Source organism: Pezoporus occidentalis, unplaced genomic scaffold (genome assembly GCF_034315485.1).
Source record: "Pezoporus occidentalis ecotype Australia unplaced genomic scaffold, CSIRO_AGI_Poc_V1 ctg233, whole genome shotgun sequence".
Taxonomy (NCBI): Eukaryota; Metazoa; Chordata; class Aves; order Psittaciformes; family Psittacidae; genus Pezoporus; species Pezoporus occidentalis.
In genome coordinates this window covers 968058-973469 of record NW_026914212.1, presented here as the reverse complement: position 1 = coordinate 973469, position 5412 = coordinate 968058, and positions in this window count along the sequence as shown.

The following is a 5412-nucleotide window of genomic DNA, read 5'->3' as shown; positions in this document are numbered from 1 at the left end:
TAAAGAGAAGAAAGGGTGAACAGATAGGTAACTTGATTTGCCTGCGTGTTTGTTGCCTAGGCGTTGAAAATAACCTTTGGTGCCAATTAGAGTGATCTATTCAAATTCGTTCCCAGCATTCTGTTTTACCTTGTGTTAAGTGCATTCATGGTGTAGATTGACAAGATGTTTAGCAATGCTGGCAGAATTGTGGTTGACTGATGTAAATATTTCCTGCCAATATATGCTGAATAGCTTACATTTGTCAAAGTTAATCTATCCTGCTCTCTTCCTGTCTGGATGAGTCCTAGAGCTGAGTCTGTACTTGCGGAAAAACAATCAGCTGGTCAGTTTGTGGGAACTCTTATTATTCATGTGTCTCCTGAACTATATTTGCTGCTGTTTTGTTGAAAGTATGCTTCTACATATTTAGATAAAAAAAAACCCACCCAACTCTACTGTTATGATTTCTAACAGTTTAGTATAATTCTGGTATTTAAAATTCTGTCTTGGTACACCTTTTGGCATATGAGCAGTGTCTGCAGGGAGCTGGCTTTGTGGCTCTTTACCTGGCAGCAGCTGGAGGTTGACCCCATGATTAACAGACATCTGTTCACAAACCTTTTATTCCAGACTGCTTGTTGTAACAGTTTCAGAGTGGGACAAACCAGTGTTGTTTCCACAGATAATGTGCCCGTAAGATGAAATATGGACAGGCCTTGAATGTGTTTTGGAATGGATATTTTGGTAAATTAGTTACACTAGATTTTTAGCTTAGCATAACCTGAAAGTCCTACTAACTCAGATCAGAGCTTGCCTGCTTAAAGCTGTCTATAACTCATTTTCAGGGGAAATTCATTCTGAAGTGGCTGATATCTCATTTCCAGGATAAAATGCTTTGAGTCTTCCATGTATGAGGTGGGTGTTATTTTATTTACATTCAGCCCTTGCCTTCACTTCCATGATTAACTTAAAGTCAATACGTGTATATTGTGGGCTGTCGAACTCAGAGCATCCAGACTGAGGAAACAGCCCATAGTCCTGTGGTTCTCTGCCTCATGGCTGTGTAGGAATTTCTCAGATCTTCCTGACGCCTTCAGACTTTTGGGACAGGCTGCAGCTAGCCTGTGTTATGATAAAAGGTTAGCAGGATAAGTCTGTGTCAAAAAAAATTGTCTGATGCTATTTGTACTATCATTGCTATGCAAGTGGATGTATAGTGGAAATAGTCTCCTTTATCCCTGTTTAGTATCTGCTCCATTTTTGCTACCAGACTGTGTGTATACTGTAATATTTGCGTATGAGTTAGCAAAAAAATTGCAAGTTTCTTTAGGAAACTGTATTCCAAATGGTAATAGTCTAGATGGTGTTCTGCCTTCTCCTCAGTTTGTTAAAATACTAACAGGAAAATTTAAAAACACCTTCTCTTACAGTGGGAGCTGCTTTTCCTCAATAATGCATAGAGGTGTAGCCAGCATTTGCAGATACTGGTAACAAATCAGAGAAGGGTATTGAGAAACACAATCTTAAGAACACATTTCCTCTACTCCTTCCTTCTTGGGCTTAATTTTGCTTGCAATTTTCTCTGCCTCTTCTGCCCTTGCAGTGGTGCAGGAGGATGGATAATGGTGGAGCTGGCTGACACTGGTTCTGTTGGACATAGGGGAAGGTTCTAGCAGCTTCTCACAGAAGACACCACTGTAGCCCCCACTGGTGCTGAAACCTTACTGTGCAAACCCAATACAAAAGGAAATGAAAGGTCACTGTCATGCCTCTGATGTTTTTTGAAATGCCATTGTGCTTCAGAAGATGACAATGGCTCTGGTCATGGTCTGTATCTGATAGAGAGCTAGGAATTGAGTTTATTGGACTAGTGTACTGCAAGACAACTTTGCCTATGTGGAAAATGGCCAGATTGAGATCCTAAACTACAGGACTATTTCCCTGCATAATGGGTGTGAATGCTTGTTTCCTTAGTGTGGCACAGCTACATGGGGCAGAAAGAGGGTCTGGTAATATGTTTGGTTTTTTTTTTTCTCTGTGAAACTGAGTTGAAACATGCAAAGCATTTAGTAGGAAGAGTGGAATTGGTTGTAGGCCTGAAGTGAGATTTATCTATTTCACTTGTGGAAGAAGCTTATCGATTGTGATAAGTTACTGATCTTAAATGGATTAAAAAAGCATTTTCCCTGTTGCTGGAGAGCAATAATAATTATTTTCAGGACAGGAAAACTTGAACATGGGCAGAAATTAGTGCTGTGTCACTAGCCGTTTATCTTCATCATGAATAATTATCTGGTTCTGTCTGCTTAGGAAAGAAGCATGGTGTACCATGTCAGCCAGCGCGTCCTCCTGTCCCACAGCACCAAGTGTTTCTGTCATACTGCCCACTGAATGTGCCAGTTGGCTATGTAGTGAGACTGAGGTAGCCATGCCCTTGATGAAAACAACATAGCTCAGCATCAGGGCTACTGTCACTACATATGGGCATATACTAAGGGAGAAGATCTCTTGGAGCTGTAGGCATAAATGTAAAGGAATTTGCTAAATGGGCCAAGTGATCCAGTGAATTGTTTGGAATAGGATCATGCAATTTTTCAATGAAAACTTTGGAGCTTAGGAAAAGTTGCACTGAGTTTGAGCATTTTTGCTTCTAAATTGAAGGAGTCTAAGCAGTCAGTGTGATGTAGAATTTGGCTGAGAAGAAGCTGCTTACTGAATCTAGGTGATGCTCTTAGAGTGGAAAGAATTATTATACTCTGATTCTTGTCTTAAATATGGTATGTGAGTTTCGGTAGACTATTTCCCACAGTTTAAGTAGAATAAGAATAAGTGAGGAGAAGAGCTATTAAGATGTTATAGAGGACAGATCTGATTACTGAAGAGAAGGTTGTCTTGTTTGGAATGTTAGCTTAGTGAAATGAGTGCCAGGTTGTAGACTCTAAGCTGTTAGGGCTAGCTCTGAGAATGGAAGAGGTGTATTTAGTGAAATGAGTGCCAGGTTGTAGACTCTAAGCTGTTAGGGCTAGCTCTGAGAATGGAAGAGGTGTAATGAAGGGAAATGGTAAGAGGTGGCCCAAGAGCATGCAGTTGCAAACAGATACAAAGACACATCTGTTGCAAAGTTAGAAGACTCCTACCTGACAGTTGGTTGAATTTGGAACAATTTTTTCATTGTAAAGTGGCGTAAAACCAGCTGATTATAGTGTGGAATATTTAGAGAAGCAGCTAAACTGTGTGGTCACTTGAGACAACAGAAATAGTGATCCAGAGGGCTCTCATAGTACAGGTTCCCTTTATCAGTGGCTCTTGGCTATGAGTTTTATATCCTTAGTTTAAAAATTGTAGCTGTCTGTTGCCTGTATTACAGTTACTTTTGCTGTATGAGCAGTAAACTAGAGGAAAGCTTTATGTATCTTCTAACAAGCATAATGTTTAAGACGTAGGACGACTCCCCCTGTTGTAGCCAGAGTTAATACATCTCTAGTACTGCAGAAAAAGTTCTGCTGTATTCATTATTCTTCTTGTAAAAGGAAAAGCTTGCAAGTTTTTTGTTTCCTGTAAATTCTTTGCAGTGTAAGAGAAGCTAAGGAGAGGGTGAGCTTCTTCACCTTTTGCTTTCAGAATGCAATTAAGGGCCAGAGAAAGGTGGACTGGTAAGCATATTAGATACTTGCCTGAGCTCGTTGATTTGCTTTTTGTGAACGAGAGGAACTGAAGCCCAGTAGAATCCCAGATCAAGCAGCAGCTCTTCCTCTTACTGTAGGGTCTGCTAGATCCTTGGGCTGTGTTGATGCAGTAATGAAAGATGTACTTGATTAACACTTCCATGCCCAATTACTTTGTGAGTTTATGTGGTTGTCCTTGAAATCTAGGAAGCACAGCAGTTCAATCCTCTTCTATGTATGGTTTTAGTGGTTTTGGCCTCCCCTACCTACTCAGGCTGCATAGAATTTGCAAGCATCTTGCTATTCATTTCCTGTACAGGTAATAGGATTGAAATGTTCCAATGATCCATCATGACTGTTGCAGAAATTATTCCTCTACTTAGATTCTCTTCCTTTGTTAATCATTGTAGTTGTCTTATTTCATATGCTGTCAAATAACAGATACACTATATACCCTCTTTAGCTGTCTGTCAAGGATATTTTTCTAAAACGGCTCTACCTTCAGTCTGTACACTCTGATAGCTGTGTCAAAGCTTGCTGCAGAGCAACTAATACCTGTGAAGGAAGTCAGAAATTCAGGTGTAGCCTTAATATTTCCTCATCACCATGTGCTTTCTTTCAACATCTAGGTCAGACTGTCTTCAGAATTATATTAAAATCCTGTGCTTATACCCTGGCACCATTAAACTTTCATGACGTTGAACCTTCCACCGTTCTCAACTCTTCCTTGCTGTGACCCTATATCACTGACTGTTAGGTGACTACACATGCATAACTTGCTGATCATTGAAATAAGGTTTCCAGAGTCTCCTCTTTCTATTTCTCTTTTTCTTCATCATTAGTTTTAGTAATTGTGCTCCTGTAATATGTGTTCTTAGTCTTATCACTTGTCTTCTAGATAAGCTAGTCTGTTAGTAATATGTTAGGCTGAATGAGTAGAGCACCTTTGAGATCTTACCTGGATCAAAGCCAGGGAAAGCATTAGCTCCTCTGCTTTGATCTCTGCCACATCAATTCAAACAAGTTAATGAAATTATTTGGCTTTGTAGTCAGAGGCTATTTTTGTGTACTATAGTTTAAGCTTGTCCCAACAACATGTATGTTCACAATATGAAAAATTGCTTAGAAAGTAGCTCTGGCTTCTGCATAGGTGAGAACTGTCCAGTATTTCATATTGCCCCCCTCATTTCACCAACCAGTTGATTAGTCCATCTTGTAGTCCCATGAGCTTGTTATTTTGGTTTGCTTTTTCTGCAAGTACCTCTTCGTTCATGACTTTCAAACAAAATAATAACTCCAGCTGAAAGCTGGAGATGTTTTCATTTAATGCAAAGCTTAGCTTAGCTTCAAGGGGAAATCTAAAGTTACCTGTGAGTAACCAGACACCATATGCAAAAAGTTGCTCCTAGAATGTGTATGTGATCCCTCAAGGACCAGCGTATTGTGTGTCAGACTACACAGCTCTGAAGCTGATTAATCTGCTGTGGTTCTGCTGTAACTAGATGGGATGGGAAAGGCATCTTGATTAGATTATACATAAACTACAGCAACAAATAATCAAGGAACTGGGATTGCACACTAAATCAGTAGAAGATGCTAATTTTTGCATCAGACCTTGCACAGAGCAACTTAGATAACAGTCGCAAATGCTCCTAAGGTCCATGCCATTTCTTCTTTTCTTGGAAAAGGTAAGCCTTAGTATGCTTATTAAGTGTACTTCCCATGTTGCACACTGGTTATATGAAAACCTGTTTAATATTGGAAT